Source organism: Pseudochaenichthys georgianus, chromosome 15 (genome assembly GCF_902827115.2).
Source record: "Pseudochaenichthys georgianus chromosome 15, fPseGeo1.2, whole genome shotgun sequence".
Taxonomy (NCBI): Eukaryota; Metazoa; Chordata; class Actinopteri; order Perciformes; family Channichthyidae; genus Pseudochaenichthys; species Pseudochaenichthys georgianus.
The window spans coordinates 27,093,303-27,113,534 of record NC_047517.1 but is presented as its reverse complement, the minus strand read 5'-3'; the positions used below and the strand labels follow the sequence as shown (position 1 = coordinate 27,113,534).

The following is a 20,232-nucleotide window of genomic DNA, read 5'->3' as shown; positions in this document are numbered from 1 at the left end:
TTTGTTTTGTTTCGATAATTCTCCTTTGCTGTGTGTTGCTGCCTGCCCGTCTCTCCCCCATTCTCATTGAGTATTTTACAAAGAGTGAAACAAACAGCGCCCCTCTAGATGTTATGGTGAAACAGTAGATTGCATTCACTGTTGCGAGAGGAGGCCAGCCGAATCTGGCTTCCCTTGGTGAAAATGGAGGGATTGACCAATCAGATGAGGCCCACGTGATGCCCCTGCCAACCTGTGATTGGTCAGGGCCATGAAGGGAAGCCAGCCGCCTCTTGCTTCCCTTCAGAGGCGGCTGGCGGCTGGCGATTTGATTGGACACTGCCATCCAATCAAATCACATCAACATCAGTTTTAATACTGTAACTGTCATCACCGCCGTTAGAAATTATCAAGCAAATTAAGCATTATGGAGGGTGGCGATTTGGCGTACTTAATCAAACATAACTTTACTAAACTTCCGCTACAGCAGCAACTACAAATTAAATCAGATGACAGGCCAATGCCCGCACTCGAGCTGTGTACACACAGAGGAAAAAGGGAGAGAATCGGACGTTCAATGAGGACAATTATGTCCGCACGGAGTGGCTAACTGGAAGCGCTAAACTTCAGCATCTGGGGGATTCGTGCTCCCTGAACAATCCTTGGGCAACTTCAGGATTCATCGACCTTGCCAACCTGTCACGGGCAATTGAGAGGCACGGTAAATCCAAAAATCACATAGATTGTGTGATTGTCTGCATACATTAATAAGTACAATGCTTAAATGAATAAGGAGAGAGTTTCAGCTGAAGAGTGCGTGCGGACCTTTCGGTTAGATAACAGGCGTGTGCAAGTCCTGCATCTGTGTGATATAAATGTGTGTAAAATGATACCGGGCGCTGTAATCACTCATTTATTGACCACAAAATGGGCTTCCCCTACATTTGTCCCCACGCCACGCTACAGCCTATAACAGCTTAGTGTTTTTGTTTTCAAACGGAGAGCATGCTATGTAAACCAGGAAAATAATATTATGAATTGCCTCTGTTTGGGGTCTAAGAGATCCCAGCTGATATATATTGTTAAATCAAATAGATTTTCATTGAGCCTGTACAATGTAGTTGTACATTTGATTAGGCATACGGTATAGAATATCCCTTTCTAAATAATATATGTGTGTTAGTGAGTATTGCACTTGAATGCAGCTCAAGGCCTGACTCCTCCCCCCAAACACTACCATCATTAGAGTGATGTATAAAACGCACCTGAGCCCGTTTGTTCTTTCCTTTGGCTCTGCTGTCATGGTCGGTGGTACAAGTAGGCTGAATAACTTACTATTTAGGATAGAAACATTGGTCTCAGTTCTGCTAATATTTTATGCTCGCTGCTTCCTTTCAGATTGTCCTGAAGCTCAGTAGTGTTCCAAAACCTCTTCCAGACCCTGAATTGTTTGTATGCCACATGTTGAGCCATTTTTAACCTTCATTTAACCATTGCTTTTAGGTTCACCTGCTGCTGTTTTGTGTGTATGCTGTTTTGTTTATGCTGTTAACATACAATGTTTGGTTTTGTTAGTTTTCTATATTTTTGGTTGATTTCGTTTTTGCTTATATTTTGATTAGTACGTACATTAATAAAGATGATTTTCAACTGAATAGTTCTTGTTTTTTAACCAACTGCAACATTTCCTGAGTTTCCTTTTATTTTTATTGTATTTAAATAAAAATTACTTTATTTTGAAACGCGTCTGCCCCTCAGTTAACGAACCTGTGTCCTGATTTCCTTTTATTGTCTTTTTGTGTATGTCCTGGGGTGCAAGCCCCCAGGTGGTCCTCTGTCCGTTTTTTTTTTTAAGTTTTAAAGCTCCCATTTAGTGTAATATAATATTTACAAACACACCATCATGCCATATATGGTTTCTTGCAAACAAGCATTACTAGGTATTGTTGCTTTTAATGGCAGTTGTGAAGGACAAGGGGACGAAATGTCAAATAAGTCCCAACAACCATTCCTGAAAAATACTGAAAGCTGATGTTTGCGTAAGGAGGAACTGTGAGGAACTTCATGTGCTGCGTTTGCAAGTGTTGACAATCTGCATAACATCTATCCATCAGGCAGGATTGGAGAGATCAGTTTTGATTTGCTGTAGATCTTGCTAAGCAGAGTGAAAACACTCTGTGTCAAGCGCATTATGTAAATGCTGAATGTGCACATACGATTGTATACTTTATAAAGTGCCTACATGTTGAGTCTTACAACATCGTATACGACGATGATCCCATGTAAGCTGTGATTTGCACATTCCAAACTTCCAACTTGGTTTATGCAATGACATTATCATTTCTAACCTATTCCTTCTCTAACTGCGAAGGAGAAGATTAGACCTAAAACAAAAATCCAATTTAAAATGATACTCTGGTCAAATGTCGGCTGCAAATAGGAATAAAAGACTCAGGCATCAAAGGAAGGAAAAAACGCTGTATGTTAAAGTAAAATAAGATCTTTCATGTTTAATGCAATTGTAAGGTTAATTTCATATCATTCAAAACGTATATATCTTTATGTATTCTAGAATTTCATTCTATACTCATTTTTGAACAAAGAGAGATCTAATGGTTTAACTGGCTTTCTTATTATTTTAATGGATACTGTTGATAACAAGTCTGTGGTGATGGAATGATTTTATCCATGTACTTTATATCCTCTAGGCACCAACTAGATTTGTATTCCTTTTTTAGGAATAAAGAATACGATTTAAACGGAGTAATGTATTGTTAATCTTTCTTAAAGCTGTTTAAAATACCAGCTTTGGTTTGGCCATGTAAGACTTGTTCAGAGATCTGCCTCCTAAAAGGATGCTGTTCTTCCATCTCATTCTACAAAGCGGTAAACACTCTGGATTTTTCCATTTAATCCATCTGCTGATGCTGTGAAATGAAAGATGGCAGGTTACTATTTTACCTGATTGGTAACCATGGTTGCTCTGGACATATAAACTACCTTTTTATTTCCATGCAACGTCTAACTTTGGATGTCAGAAACATTTAACATTGCTGTCGTGATGAATTTTCAGTTTTTCTCCTGAACTGCTTTCAAGACATGCACGCCTTTCAGCAATTTGTTGTGGTGTATCAAAAGCAATTTCTCAAGTTGAATTTGTAAATCAAGTTTTAAATGAGTTGAAAAAAGTCTCATTAGAACAATTGTATAATTGAAATCTGCATTTTTTTAAATGTAATAAACCACAAAATACAAATAAACCAATTCATTTTCTGCACAGTGTCCTGAATGCCTTATATTCGTCATGTAATATGTTTACTTACAAATGTGTTCAATTATCAATTAAAACGACAAGGCACATGCAGCATCTGAAACATACATAATGTATAATAAACATTAAAGAAATGGATTAAAAGAAAATGAAACATCGTAAAGTTTCATAAAGGTGTGTAACCAGAGAAGCATGGTGCATGAGATTGAGTAACTGTCTGATGCAATGGCAGAAAACGGAAATGTTAAACCATCATTATATGACCAAAATACAATATTCAGTGACTTGTTCTCAAATTGCAACAAGCACATGCCTGTCGTGATATTTTGACACGACAGACTACTACAATCAGTTTGGATCACCATAAACGAAAGCCTCTGTTATGGAATTATCTTAAAGGTGACATGTCATGCTTTTCCGGTTATTACCCGTCCCCTTGTGTGTTATGAAGGTTTTTATGCATGTAAACGGTGTGCGGAGTCAAAACCCTCAAAGTACACCCTGTAGCGAGTAAAACTCTAACACAGAGAAGAACTCCCCAAAACGCCTCGTTGGTGGAACGTCATCATCCATTTGATTCTTCCGGGTACATCAGGACGTCATGTTGTAACCGGAACGAAATGGACCAATCCGTGGAGCCGTTACGTTAAGTCCGCGTAGCCGTTACGTTAAGCCCCCGCTGATTGGTCCAAATTGACCAATCCACGGACTTCCTCACACACACGCAGCTCAGCTGATGTCTCCTCCGGGCTGCTGCTGATAACAGACAGTTGGGATCGCGGTGAAATTCTCTCTGCAGACCCATTCTCACAGCGTTTATCAATCAATCAATCAATGTTTATTTATATAGCCCAATATCACAAATGTTACATTTGTCTCAGTGGTCTTCACAGTGTGTACAGAATATCAGAATGACAATACGACACCCTCTGTCCTTAGACCCTCACATCGTACAAGGAAAAACTTCCGAAGAAAACCCAGTTTAAAGGGGAAAATGGGAGAAACCTCAGGGAGAGCAACAGAGGAGGGATCCCTCTCCCAGGACGGACAGACATGCAATAGATGCCGTGTGTAAATTGAAAAGATAATACATTTGCAACATAGGTAGTTTATCAACCTTTTTCTTCTCAATCAAGCCACACTTATTGTTTTTACTTCGGCTGAGACTGTGTGTGTGCTCAGGGTGAGTTTGGCTGTGTTTCGCTGTGTATCGCTAAACAAGGAAATCACACCTCCAGGGAGCTCAGCGCGATTCACAACGTGAAACAATCGGACGTTGTGAATCACCCCGAGCACACACAAAGTCTCAGCCGAAGTAAAAACAATAAGTGTGGCTTGATATTGAGAAGGAAAAGGTTGATAAATGCTGTGAGAATGGGTCTGCAGCAGGGGCGTCGCCTGGGGTAGGCATCCGGGGCTTTAGCCCCGGATGTTTTTTCTTTAGCCCCGGACAAATTCTCCCTCACTAATATAATACATTAACCTACTTTACCTATAGGACGGACGGCAGGATTGTACATTCCCATGTTCAGTGAATGCAACACAGAGGCAAGACGACGCCACCAGACCAATCAGAGAGTTGCATGGAAATAAACGTGTTTTATTGGCTGACAGGTACGTACCTCTCCTCTGTGACAATGTTTAAACTTTAAACTGTCAGCCCCGGACGCGGAGATTCTGAAGATGGACATTAGACATTTCTTTAATAAAAAAGACGGCAATTCTCAAGTGGTGGCTCACACAACAACCCCAGAGCCACCACCTGAGCCAGGTGAACAAGGTATGTACCTGTCAGTAAACTTACAAGTTATGTCAACATGTAAGCAAAGCATAAATTATAGCTACGTTGACGTTACTTTGAATCGCGGGGGTAAGCTAAACCGTTAGCAAGTAGCTATAGCTAGCCAGATATATTAAATAAACACTTTGTCATACAATCTAAATGTTGTGTTTTTTAGCGTTACTTGGTGATTTCAAAGAAAGCTCTCTGGGAAATGTTGACTTACTGTCTGTGTTCGACATGAAGCTACCTTACAGTAGTAGTTGATCCTGAGTCCTGCCAGTTAAAGTGTTTCATAGTTAGCTTAGCTAAGCATCAACCTAGCACTGAAATATATATGGATGTTATGTGACGGTATTTCTGAGAAAAAGTCAGCTGAAATGGTGGCATAGTTTGAATGTATTTGCAGCAGTAAATGTGGCTGTCTGGCCACTGACTTTGCCATAACAACACCTGCATTTAAATGTGCAACCTCTTTTTGTGACAGATTTTGCATGAAAATATAATTCTTCTGATTGATATTTCCTATTGACAGCTAGTTTCTATGTGAACATTATAATAATAATAATAATAACTGGGATTTCTATAGCGCCTTTCAAGGGACCCAAGGTCGCTTTACAGGAATAGGGCAAGCACAAACAAAACAAAACAAAACAAAGGTCAGACAGACAAAACAACAGATAGATTTAAGGGCCGAAAGCCTTGATGAACAGATGGGACTTGAGGGCCCTTTTGAAGGCGTCCAGTGTGGGGATGTTGCGAATCTCCGCAGGGAGAGCGTTCCAGAGGGTGGGGGCTGCCACACTGAAGGCTCTGTCCCCGAAGGTTCTCAGTTATTATTATGAGATGGACAGCCATGCTAACAAGCTTGTTATACACATATTTCAGATCAAAGCTAATCCAGTGGGGCTCCTGAAAGGGGCAAGGGACACTATGCTCCCAAATATTAAGCCTTGACCCCCATCTTAAAATTGATATGATCAAAAAATGATCTGCATTGTCGGAGGCCTTTTTTCCTCATCATGTCAAATTGTACAGCTTTCCTTAGTGTTGAATGCAGAAAGATGACTATATTAGAGTATTAAGTGAAAATGACTATATTAAAGTTTTAAGTGAATTACTCAAACTGCATTTGTATAGGAATGATTCTGTCCTATTGGCAGATAACTACTCTTAATAGTGATATCTACAAGAGGTTTCCAATGTACATGTAACTATTTTCAATTGGTTAGTATTACATTTTGTGACAGTGTGGTGAAACTCATTTTAATGAAGACACATGTGTGCATCTTGAAATTCATTTATTTGACAGAGCTGGAAACTGATTGACTTACATACTTGTTTGTGTTTACCTACACAGTCATCACAGATGAGCCAAACGGAGTAGAGGATGAAGAAAGGAGAACAGGAGAAAGGGACACACAAGAAGGAGATACAACAGACAAGAACGACAATGGAGACAACAATGAACAGGAACACCAGAACAGACACGAGTCAATGGGTAACATGACTGATTTAGGGACTGCAGATACAGGGCCAAGGCAAGTGAGACATCACTGTTTTCCATCCAGCATGTTTGGCCAGCAAAAGAGATAATTTCAACCGCAAACAGCAAGAGATGAGGGATTATTATTTCCTCCTTCCATCCCTTTTTTCTGTTTAATCTGATTACTAACAACTTCTAATAATTTGACATCGTTTATGATTTAATTGGAAAATGAAGTGTTTTTAAATAATAAACCCGTTTATGTTTCTGATTCTTTGATTTCTTTTTGACATCTGGGTGTTGAGAGATGTATCATATCTCTTGATGTTGCTCTCAAAGTGCACAAGATTGATGCTTTTAACTTCAACATTTAAAAAAAATCTTCCTGGGGGACCCCAGAGGAGGTGAGTTCCCCCCAAAATAGCACTTTATGCCTTCTTATGTAACTCCGGTGTAGTGTCCCCTCGGCAACAGATCACTCAGACCTGGTGATTACTTTCCTGCATTTCAATGGACAGCATATAAAAAGGACATGTGAGCTGCATTGCTTAAGAGATCCTCTCATGCTATCTCTTTTACAAAATAAGTGTCCAGTCAACAACAAAACATCAGTGATCGTATAGTGGTAGTATATTTTTCACAAGCAGTGTGAAACATTAAACTTATACAAACTGGTGTACAAAACTCACATACCTGCGTTGATCTCCTGGAGTGTTCTTCTCCACATCTCTTGTCCACCATCAGAGATTGCAAACATTTCAGAAACAGCTAGAGGTAGGGGACAAACAACTTGTTCGCTGGGCATGTCAAAGACCTCCCTGCTTTGATCAAGACTTTAGGGAGCCTTTCAGCCCCTCTAGCAAAGGGACTGGAAAGCAAGCTTTGAACATGCAGTACCATCTACATGCTGTCATGTTCCAGACACTGCTCTCAACACTGCAGCAGGGCTGCACAAATACCTGCAGAAAGAAACAATTGACTTGGTGCAGGCAGTAGATTACAAAACAGCAGTTGAGAACACACTGAAAAATTACCAAAGTAACGAGAAAGTACATGAGGTCTATGACAAGACCAAGGCCCTGTGCAATGATCTTGATATTCCCGAAACTGTGACGCAGAGGAAGAAGCGTAGAAACATCATCTTTGTAGTCAAGGCATCATGTGGAGCAATGTGAAACATTACACATAAATAAACTGGTGTACAAAACTCACATACCTGCATTTCAATGGAAAGCATAAAAGGACACGTGAGCTGGGTTCTGGTGCTCAGATTAGCTATTGATGATCACGTTGATAAATCATATAAAACAAATAGCCAATCACACAGAAAACATGTTGCTGTGACTGTGAGCATTAAACAATTAACATTAAACTAAACAAACACAACAGTACATTATTGTCCTTATAAAATAAAAACATACATTTTGTCCACCGACATAATACAGGCACCTTACCCTCAAGAGATCCTCACGTGCTTTGAGAATCTCCCACAATCCATTGCCGTAACAAAGCTAATGCAGGCACACGTTTGTGACACCAGATGGCGCAATTGTGTATGTGCGTGTGGGGAGTCTTGCAGTAGAACATTTGACTATAGAGAGGCGAAGTCACGCCCATCTACTTCCGGCCCATGGGACCCCGGAAGCGAAAAATTAACATTGAATTCAATGGAGAGAGAAAACGTATCTTTTGATCCCGTTTGAATTGTGCCACGAACTACACATATGATGTTTGTCAATCTTAAACAATAAGTTCCATGTCAAAAAAGTCACATTTTGTCGTAAAACTGTTGAAATATAAGACTATGAAAAATACGCGACTACAAAGACTACAAATCCCAAATCCCATTCTGGCTCGCGTAAGTGATGTCACAGGCGATAATGCTCCAAGTGGTTGCGACTCGTAATTAAAGCGAAGAAGAAGATCTCATAACTGATTTATTCCCTCCAATAAATAAGAGATTGCTAAAAATAAATTCACTTTTACAAGATGCCTGTGTGCTTTGTACCAGGTTGTAATCACATAAGTGATCATACTTATAGATCATAGCTCGTTCTATCGCTTCCCGTCTGATGAAAGGACCAGGAGTCGCTGGATCAGAGATCTCAGGTAATACACGTGTTGTGCATGGAACACAGTCAAGCTAGCTACATAGCTAGTAGCGAGCACGTTAGTTAGCATCACATTACTTAGCCTTGTCATTTGTATTAGCCTTAACATGAAGTGAACCCAAATGTTAAACAGTAAGAGTAGTCATGATGTTAAGTATTTTGTGAAACATTTGAAGAGGAGCCTATCGCCAGGTGCTAAGGGGGCGGGAGGTAGGCTAACGGCAGATTAGCATCTGCGATCTTTTCTACTTAATGCTATCTGCTCAAATGGTTAACATTGAACATTAAAAGATCAGGCAGTTCAGGGAGAGTCGAAGGAAGGAAGGCAGGCAGGCAGCTTTGCATGACATGTATTTATTTATAGAAGGACCATGCATACAAAAACATTAATCTCAGCAAAGAGAAGAGATGCAATATGCCAGATTATAGCTAATAGCTAATTTCCATCTGTGGTCCATTCTTCTGGACGTGTTTCATTGTGATGATAGTGAGTCAATCTGTTTGTTGGAAAGACAGTAGTTGAGTGATTACTGATAGAACATTATTAAAAGAGATAATTATTCAAAGTGTTGTTACTTTAAAGTGTTGTTACTGACCTTTTTCTCTTTTATTTCCTTTACCTCACCTGTAACTGCTGAGACCCTGAGGAACATGCACACTGGACTGACCTGCTCTGGCAACCTGATTTCCACTGTACGTAATAGTATTTGGTTATGGTATATTATTTATATACATCAAAGGCACAATGCACCCCCCAGAGACACACATGTATTGAGTGTGATATTGTGCATAGGTCATGTGAAATCATCTTTACACACTAGAAAACTGTAGGAGCGGCAACTTGTTTTGAAATTGAATTTTTAATATCCGATAATAAAGTTGATCTGTTTTCTTTATTCTTCTCTCTTCCCAGCTCCATCCATCACCGTGCTCTGTTCCTGCAGGTCCTGCTTGCTAATCAATGCTTTATTTTTTTACACAATTACAAATAAAGTCAATGTATTGTATGACATGAAGTTGTGCTTCATTCGGAGTCAATAATACATTCATTCTGCCTTCAACTGCACAATGATTGTGGACTGCACCGACATCCATGTAGCTGCCCCCAGTAAGATGAACCAAGCAAAGAGGGTCAACATCATGCCCAAGGACATCCAGCTGCATCCGCGAGAGAGGGCTTAGACTGACCTGAGACCAGCACACCCAAATACAACGGCTCTTTTAAGAGCCACCTACAGTTTCAAAGAGTTGCAATCCTACATTATTATAATTATTAAACTGGTTCATGTGTCACTTAGTTTACTGAACCGTGATGAAAGAAATGAGTGAGGTAGTGGTTTACTGAAGTTACAAAGACATTAATATATGAGTGACAGGTCAGTGTAAACACAAGCTTCTGTCAATTATGGATCACTCAAACTATTTATATAAAAATATGTAATAAAGTTCTAAAACAAGTATTCGGTATATTCCTTGATAGCTTTTGGAGAAGGTTGTTTTTAAGTTTACTAAAATCTATCGTTTAAACTGTTTCACTTTATAAAAAGGAACAGGTGAGTAGAGCATCATTGAGTTTCTTATTCTGTCAGTAAATTATCCAGATGAAATGTTTATCATTATTTTATTCAACCCTAAACAAATTGATTGTACCTTTTTAATAATGACCTTACATGGTTAAGTTAAATTAACTTCAGAAAATCAAATCTGTTCTGAGAAAAAACTAATAAATGTTTAAAGATAGGAACTTGCCATCCCACTGAAAAACAGTCCGTAGAGATTTAAAGGCGTAGTTGTAGTTCAGTCCAACGTTTAATTTGGATTCATTTCTCCAACAGTCAATTATTTTCATAAAGAATATATATATTTTTCAAAGTCAACTTTATTGTCAATCTTACTCAGTTTGTGTTTATAGACAGAGATCAAAAATACTTTTAAATCAAATAAAATTATACAATTTACAGATATGTATACAAATATATATATATATATATATATATCCTATATACACCATCATGTATAATGATGGTGGACACTTCACCTCCAGCAGGGCAGATGGCTGCACAAGTCCATCGGGGGATGCTCCCAAAACACCGACTCACTCACAAAGAGACCAGACTCGAACACTGTCTCCTGAGAGGCCTGCACAAAAGCCTTCACCCCTTCGGCCTCGTTTAAAACCCCCCAGTTGACAGCCATGACTCCGTCCAAGTTGTACCCCCCGAGCACCCTCTTCATGAGGGACGCGCATGGAGTGGATGAAAGTCCCGACCGCAGCACAGAACCAAACTTGCTGGCTGTCAACCTGCCCCGCCTGTGTAACTGCCACTTTGTCCGCTGTCCTCCGGTGGCTGTCTGGATGGCAGCTTGCTGGTCTCTGCTCAGTCGCATTGAGGCAAGAATTGCCTCAAGCCCCCGACCCCCTTCACCAGCTCCGGCACGGTGACAATGGCCTGATGTTGAGGCCGCGGCTCTGGCTCAGGTGACAAAAGCCATGCCATGCCACACTGTGCGCCCCTCAGTGCAGACCTGAACCAGTCTACATCCTGAGTGGCGATGTCTCTGGCCAGTGGGTTGTATGTCTCCTCTCACTGTTGGTAAAGTTGAGACACCGGCTGGACTACTTTGGAAGTGCCAGGCTTCCTCCACTGGCACTCAACATCTGTGGAGCTGATCTGCCACATGGCACATATTGCCAATGCTGCAGCGTGGCTGCATTTGTACATCCCCCGTGCACAATCACAGACAGCGCTCTGCATCGCGCCATCGCCTCCCATGCAGATCTGTACAAATAAAGAAAGTACCATGTTTGTTAGCATGCTATAATAGATTGAATGAGCAATAATACAAGGATGGTCCGGATCTGGGGGTGGGAGGGGTTATTTTTCCATAGTTTTGTCTGATTGTTGTTATTGTTTGTTTTTTCTGTATTTTTTGTAATGTGTGTTGTACTGGTTGTGATTGTACATTGTATTTTTCTAAATGTGTATGAATACATTTTTGAAAAACATTTGATCAACAATAAAAAAGGATTTGGTCAGGATCTAGACTCAGTGTGTAGTTTATTAATTAATCAATGCTCTCTACATTAGGAAAACACATACCAGTGTACCCGAGGGAGTCACGCACAGCTGTGCCTAGATAACCAAACAAATTGACAAGATAACCAAAACCCTTGAATCTACACACAGCAAATAAACTCAAATGACACAACGAGATGTAAAAGGAGATCACACATACAGTATAGTCGATATAAAACTGTCCGTTTCAATCTGAAGAGCAACTAAAACAAAACACGGGAGTATACCTTGTTCTTGTGAACACTAATGTTATCCACAGCACACACAGACCACGAAGTTCTAAAGGAGAACACTAGTTACTGAAACAAAACACGTTAGTGTACCTTGTTAGCTAATGTTAGCTAGCTGACATTAACGTTACACATTGCACTCATATTACTCACCAACATCTTGTAAAGCCGGTCCCGCTGCTCTTACAGAACCGAATAACTCCCCTTTCGTGTATGTACAGCTCTCAACGTGTCCAGACTTGTAGTCACCTCGTTTTATACTTTTATTCTCATTCTGAAAGAAACAGGTGACATTTGCTAACGTGACGGCCATCTTTGTGATGGTGACGCGTATTGTGCAAGACGAGAGACCTGTAGTTCACTCAGCGGTTTCACACAAAAAAATGTGTAACTTCACAGTTTTACGACACATTTTAATTTTTTTGACTTGCAAAATATTCTTTTAAATTGACAAACATCATATGTGTCATTCGTGGCACAATACAAACGGGATCAAAAGATAACCTTTCTCTCTCCATTGACTTCAATGTATAATTTTACGCTTCCGGGGTCCCATGGAGGCTCCCGGAAAGGGAGGGACTTCGCCTCTCTATAGCGCCGCCACTGTGGGCTAAGCCCCAAACGTTTCCAGGTCCAGGCGACGCCCCTGCAGAGAGAATTTCGCCGCGATCGCAACTGTCTGTTATCAGCAGCAGCCCGGAGGAGACATCAGCTGAGCTGCGTGTGTGTGAGGAAGTCTGTGGATTGGTCAATCGGAGCACACTGGGCTCACAGGGAGGGGGGAAAGTATGAAGGTAGATATGGTGCATAATGCGAGAGCGTGAAAACCTGATGTGAGCACGCGCAGAAAAAAAATCTGAGCTTGTGTGCATACATTTACACTTTATAAAATATCCACGTAACTGTGAACCAAATGTACACTTGTATAAAATATCCACGTAACTGTGAATCAAATTTACACTTGTAAAAAATATCCACGTAACTGTGAACCAAATTTGAAGTCACAGAAGAAAAAAAAAAGTTTTGTAGCTTGTAGAAAAAAAATGAACTTAGAGATGAAATGTTCACTTGCAGAAAAATACATATTTTTTAAATATATTTTCCATTACAACTGCAACTTTATTTATTACAACCTCTCAAATCAGTCATTACAACTTGACGAATCTGCTCTGTGGCAGTATAAATCGACGAATCTGCGGTCTTGACTTTTGCTACACTTCTTGCGATAAATGTGTCGCAAAAGTAATTTTCACCTGTAGATGTGGGGGGAGGGAGGGGGGTTGGAGCGAAGGGGCGGAGCTATCAGAACAACGAGGCTCGGGTGACTGGAGACTGCGGGGCTAACGGTTCGTGTCGCTACCAGTCTGCTGACATGGCGCATCAATCAACGGTAAATGTTGCCCATTACTTGCCCAGTATTACTTTGAATATTATTATTGTGATTGAGGATTAAATCCGCTTTGAAGACCACCGTTTTATATCGTGCAGTTTAGCGGCAAAATAACGTCAGTTAGCCAGCTAACGATAGCTTTGTTGAGTTTATGCTAGCTAAACAAGTAGTGGTTGTAGTCTATACAGCAGTAATTCATATATTATTGCCTACTGCTTTGGCACTAACGGTTGATAACCGTTTATGAAAATAAAACCAATTGAACTGTACTGAAATAATGACAAGTTTTATAATTGTCTTGGGCTCCTGCTGTGTTTTTAAAGCCTTTGTAAATTATCCATGCTATTTTCTATTTAGAACGAAGACTTCAGAATCTTAAAATCCCTTAACGTTTGTATGCATTTGTGCTAAATTCAACTCTGGAATCAAGCAAATATTAATATGTTTGCATGACATTAGTTATTTATATGTTGCCATCACTGAACTATACGTTTAATACATTTAAGTCAAGCTAAGGTACATGTGTTACATGTGTACAGCTAGTTAGTGCTCTTACCTGTGATGCCTCCTCCAAACAGCATAATAACCAGACTGTATCATTAAAACTAAGTACCAGTTCTAGATCCTTGACTTTAGACAAACAATTCAAAAGACAACATGTATTTAAAGACCAATCTTTATTTGAAGGTGCCTCTTAACCTGAGATATTAGTTATACAGTAATAGTATTGACAATCTAAAAAAACTGAGCAACTCAACAGTCAACGAGAGACAGCAAGCGCATTTCGTGGCATCTGCAGGCAGTGGCAAGTACTTCCGGCATATGCCACAGAGGCCGCTACTCTGTGGTAGCTGTGGCAAGTCCTTCCGGCATATGCCACAGATGCCACAACTTGCCGAGGCATCTGCCGCTGCTCAACGGGAGTTGCCACAAGATGCCAGAGTAAGAGAAGGTTTACTGTAGCTGCCACTCGCCTTCCGTGGCAAACGCTGCTATTTAAACCCGTATTTATCGTGTAAAATGTCGCTGTTTAGGCATGACTTTATCGAACTGATCTGTACACAGGACTGATGTGCGATCTCTGTTTTTCAAAAAGATTATACATTATCATTTCTATTCAATTTTACTTGGAGCATGGTTTGCTAAAATAAACAAACGTGCTATATTTATGATGAAATATTGGCAAGTGAGGGTTGCAACGCCCTTGGCAATTGTCGCTTCTTGAGGTGAGTTTCCACTGCTTGCTACGATAAACCAGGTGTAGCCTATGACTAGTAAAGACAAATAAATATCTGTATTGACACAGCAACGTGTACACTGGTGTTATTAGACTTGGCTACAGACTTAGGGCGGCTGTAACTAATTGCAGTTGCCACTGCTAGTGAGATACTAAGGTTTACTTTATAAATTAGGCAAAGGACTTATATTTGCCCCATGCCTTCAGCAGCAGCAGGCCATTCACTTTGATTTTATCTCGTTATGAAATGTCATCATTTCGACAATAAAGAAATGCTATAAACGTTATCTTGCACGTTTTATCGAACCATCTCCGTTTCTAACTTTCAATATATTTAAAAAGAGATCTCTCTCTCATCTGCGTGCGGGGGCGGGGCCTCACAGACATGCTGCTGCGCTGTGCACACTCTTATTATACATCCATGTGTGCACACAGTTCTGCCGGTAATGAATATTAGGATACATTTTGTGAGGAAACTTTTCCACCAATAAAAGTATTCCAAAATGTATTCACTTCAGGTTTACGAAAGTAACTGTATTCGGATTAGTTGTTTATCAAATGTAACGCGAGCTGAATACAGTTAGGCTACTTGGTTTTTGTATTCTGATTACGTAACGCCGTTACATGTATTCCGTTACAACCCAACCCTGTGTACAGATCATCAGTCCTGTGTACAGATAAATTAGATAAAGTCATGCCAAAACAGCGACATTTTACACGATAAATACGGGTTTAAATAGCAGCATTTGCCACGGAAGGCGAGTGGCAGCTACCGTAAAGGTTCTCTCTGGCATCTTGTGGCAACTCCCGTTGAGCAGCGGCAGATGCCTCGGCAAGTTGTGGCATCTGTGGCATATGCCGGAAGTACTTGCCACAGCTACCACAGAGTAGCGGCCTCAGTGGCATATGCCGGAAGGACTTGCCACTGCCTGCAGATGCCACGAAATGAGCCAGGCCCTACTGCAGTCAACTTTATATTTCTTATTGTCTAAAGCATTTATTATTTTCATTTTCCCCCTCTCATATTCAGTGTGGACGGATTGAGACAGTGTGGTGTCCAGAGGGCTGCAGAGACTTCAGGGAGAAACCTCCGTGTGATGGACGTCCTGTCTGTTGGTTTGGAGAGGACTGAGGGTCTTTCCTCAGCGAGGAGGACCAGGGCTGATGAAGGAGCCCATGCTGGGCAAAGCTGATACCAACTGCACAGGCCTAGTCTGTCACGTTATTTGACTAAATGTGTTTACTTATACATTTAATAGGTTTACACCTTCTGTCCATATGTGCTTTTTATTTAAAACATTTGATTAACTTTTGGTTCACATTTCAATAAATTGTATTTGTATTTGCACTCCTTTTGTCCATTATTCTTACTGAAAATGTTATATTACACATTCACATCTGACTGAAGATTGACCCCATTTATTTGTGACGTTGGAAACTCTGTGGTACAAGGCACAAGTGATGTGAAGCTCATAAAGTGAGGCAAATAGAAATAATCAGCTGATGGAGTGTAGATGTGGAAATAGGTGCATTCGATCAGCTGACTATGTTTTTCGCCACACTTTATAAGCCTGACTATAACCACCCCTTCTCTGAGGTGCAGGCAGCGTCACAAACAAATGATGGTCCTGATAGACTACAAAAATATTCGGTGTGCAGATCTTTGTTTTTACAATAAAAGTAGTTTCTTAGTGAATGTCCTGTACTGGTCTTAAAATCTCATAACATCAGCTTTTAATGTTCCTCTTGGATGTTCTTCTTGACCCTCAGAGAAGGAGAAGATGTCGTGTCTTTCGGGCATGTCCTTTCCTAACAAAAATTACAGGAAACATAAAACATTATTGCAGAACAAGTGTGTTATTTATGAAAGAGGTGTGTTTGTGTGTTATGGGGCTGTTGATATAATTATTTTTTAATTGTAATCAGATTATGAATGAACAGTATGAAATTCATCAACATTGAAATATATGTTATTATCAAAATAATATTTGACTGTTGTCAAAACGTAGTGCAACTGTAGAAGCTTGCTCTGTTGTCTCACTGAAAGAATAACTTTTACCACGTTTTTTACAGACAATATTGAGAGATAAATAGCAGCAGTTCTCACTATGTGTTAAATATCTTTTCCTTCAATACATTAAATTAGAAAGCTGACAAAGTCATATTGCTTGTTAACATCTAAATGTGACTTTTTGCATGGAAAAAACCCTCAACTTAACTGATGTGTAGGTGATCTAGGATTTAGTATTGTTTAATGGAATGTATATCAGTGTATTAAAGTCAATACTTCATTCATTTAAACCAATATCTTTCTTGATTCTGTGTACAGTATGAAAAAAGAGTCTTAGTACCTTTGCTGAAGTTCACTGCTGTGAGGAGTCCAGTTCTGTCTCTCACTCTCTGGTCCAGCCTGTCTGCATCACCTGGACACTTTAAACAAACAGATATATATATATGTAAAGTACCATGTGTACAAACAATATAACTGATTCTCTTCTGTTGAACATGTTGGATTGTGTATTGTCCGAGTCAGGGTCCTTTTTATTTTACTGTAACTTTAGAAATTGTGTTACCAATGCTTACTGTTTATTTGATATCAATTTGTAATACAATTAATAAAAACAACAACGTTTGGGTTCGTTCTTCAGATGATTGTGACGTTAACTTGTAAGCTCAATAATGAACTCCAGCTCAACCAACCATATTGTAATATCTAAGTAATCATCTTGAAATATGACATTAATAATTGTAATATACACACATCTTATTGTGAGGTTGATTTCACATACACTACTTCGACGTTAGCTAAATAGAAAATAGCATGGATAATTTACAAAGGCTTTAAAAACACAGCAGGAGCCCAAGACAATTATAAAACTTCTCATTATTTCAGTACAGTTCAATTGGTTTTATTTTCATAAACGGTTATCAACCGTTACGGCCCGTCTACACTACAGCGTTGACAGCGTCGAAAGCTCCAATCTGCCCATTCACTTTCAATGGGGTGACGCCATGAGTAGCCAGCGCCAGCCAATCAAATCCCGTTTCTGAAAATCTGACAGCTGAAGCCGTAGCCAATCAAACCGCGTCTAAGCTGGGAGAGATATCCCGCCGTTCATTTCTATATTTCAAAAAAAGTTGGAGGAGAAACTAATTATCGCCGTAGCAATCACCCGGTTTTGTATGACCAGACCCTCTTCACCTACCGGGATACAAACCGGAGGAACCAGGCATGGAGGGAGGTGGCAGAGACAGTGGGGGAAACTGGTAGGTTTTCGCCTGTTTGGTGAGTTTATATATATATATATATTGCTCGCAAGCTATTTTTGAAGCTGTAGTGTGGACGCTCCGTTACGGAGCGTCCACACTACAGCTATACAACAGCTATACAACTATATCTCTCCCAGCTTAGACTACGGCTTCAGCTGTCAGATTTTGGGAAACGGGATTTGATTGGCTGGCGCTGGCTACTCCGGCGACAGAAGTTGAACTTCTGTCGCCTGAGACGCCTCGCTCTGCTACCCACAATTCAGTTCGGCGAAAAAGCGCGGCTGCGTGACGTCACCCCATTGAAAGTGAATGGGCAGATTGGAGCAGATTGGAGCTTTCGACGCTGTAGTGTAGACGGGCCGTTAGTGCCAAAGCAGTAGGCTATAATATATGAATTACTGCTGTATAGACTACAACCACTACTTGTTTATCTAGCATAAACTCAACAAAGCTAGCGTTAGCTGGTTGACTGACGTTATTTCACCGCTAAACTGCACGATATAAAACGGTGGTCTTCAAAGCGGATTTAATCCTCAATCACAATAATAATATTCAAAGTAATACTGGGCAAGTAATGGGCAAAACTTACCGTTGATTGACGCGCCATGTCAGCGGACTGGTAGCGACACGAACCGTTAGCGAACAGTTAGCCCCGCTGTCATCCGGTTCGACCTGACTGTGACTGTGACTGACCCAAGCCTCGTTGTTCTGATAGCTCCGCCCCTTCGCTCCAACCCCCCTCCCTCCCCCCACATCTACAGGTGAAAATTACTTTTGCAACACATTTATCGCAAGAAGTGTAGCAAAAGTCAAGACCGCAGATTCGTCAAATTTATACTGCCACAGAGCAGATTCGTCAAGTTGTAATGACTGATTTGAGAGGTTGTAATAAATAAAGTTGCAGTTGTAATGGAAAATATATTTAAAAAATATGTATTTTTCTGCAAGTGAACATTTCATCTCTAAATTCATTTTTTTTCTACAAGCTACAAAACTTTTTTTTTTCTTCTGTGACTTCAAATTTGGTTCACAGTTACGTGGATATTTTTTACAAGTGTAAATTTGATTCACAGTTACGTGGATATGTTATACAAGTGTACATTTGGTTCACAGTTACGTGGATATTTTATACAAGTGTAAATGTAAGCACACAAACTCAGATTTCTTTTCTGGAAGTGCTCACATCAGGTTTTACACGCTCTCACATTTTGCACCATATCTACCTTCATAGCAAGAGCTCCAACGAGCCGTTTAGTGGAAAGAGTGAATACACGTAGTTTACAGAGATGATGTATGTGAAACAATGTGAGTTTGGAAAATTGCACAGTATTTTTCTATTGTAATATCCCTCAACAATGGTATTATGATCAGTAGAAAGGACCATGACATGTGACCTTTAACAAGACAAGAATAAAGCAGCACTGTCACAAAGGTGAATAATTAACTTGCATCTGAGCAAATGTGCTGTGAGGTGTTTCCCCATCTGTGAACCCTTTTATTCTGCATTCTTGCTCAATATAATACGAAACAGATGCTGAGGAAGACTTCAGCAAATGTAAACGGTATAGAGTGTGACTGTTTTTATCAAACAAAAACGTGCTTGATGTTATTATATGTCTAGAAGATTTGTAACTATGAGGTAAAAAAGTTATTATGGATTATGAGCCATATTTGAATCTGAGACAGGCATTAAAGCAGCGTATGCCTATCTAGACAAACTAAATGACCAAGCTTATCACCAGTACTGAATGTAATTAATCACCGCAAAGAAGCTAAAGAAACCTTATTATGCAACTCAGGCTACTTCTCGTGAAAGTGGTCCTTGAAGTGTCCTTTATCGATTTTCAGGTTAGAATCATCCGTCCATAAACACTGAGTGTAATCATAATAACTCAATCTGGCTGATCCAATCAGGAGTTTGGCCAACAACTGGAGAGAGATGGTTAATCTAATTAAAATCCATTTATGCGTGACAGACCCATTAGCCAACAGACTTAAAGGATATAGTATTGTTGTTGAAACACAAACAATAACAGATATTTCAGGGGGAATTAGAGCTAAATGGTTCAACACGCAGCACTTGGCTAAATCGCAAATCTCCCAGTAAGCTCTCAATGAATAAAACATGTGGATCATATCAAAGAAATGTTGAGGTTTGTGTCTGTAAAAAGTCACCGTCCTCCCTTGTTATGCAGATGAAGAAGTCAGATGCTGGTCTCTTTGTATATGCAGTAACATTTCTTGACAGCTTGATTGATTCATAACACTCCACCAGAGCTGTACATCTGACAATAAATCCAGAGCTAACACTGATTTGCATAAAGGATATGACTTTCTCTTATTTTTCTAGTTATTTGAAACATTTCTCAGTCACAGTTCATCTTTCAAAATGTGCAATGTG

General features: G+C 39.9%; 3 long non-coding RNA genes across 3 annotated transcripts; 2 read left to right on the top strand and 1 right to left on the bottom strand.

Moving 5' to 3' along the window:
• The first annotated feature begins 8,321 nt into the window (after positions 1–8,321).
• Positions 8,322–9,859, top strand: LOC139435247 (uncharacterized). Its single transcript, XR_011644536.1, has 3 exons — positions 8,322–9,320; positions 9,541–9,571; positions 9,727–9,859. It is a non-coding gene; the product is annotated as an uncharacterized lncRNA (long non-coding RNA).
• Positions 9,860–13,254: 3,395 nt separating this feature from the next.
• LOC139435261 (uncharacterized) lies at positions 13,255–15,909 on the top strand. Its single transcript, XR_011644554.1, has 2 exons — positions 13,255–13,324; positions 15,592–15,909. It is a non-coding gene; the product is annotated as an uncharacterized lncRNA (long non-coding RNA).
• A 103-nt stretch (positions 15,910–16,012) lies between these two features.
• On the bottom strand, positions 16,013–18,437 carry LOC139435241 (uncharacterized). Its single transcript, XR_011644525.1, has 3 exons — positions 18,421–18,437; positions 16,913–16,984; positions 16,013–16,370 (listed from the first exon to the last, which is right to left on the bottom strand). It is a non-coding gene; the product is annotated as an uncharacterized lncRNA (long non-coding RNA).
• Positions 18,438–20,232: the final 1,795 nt, after the last annotated feature.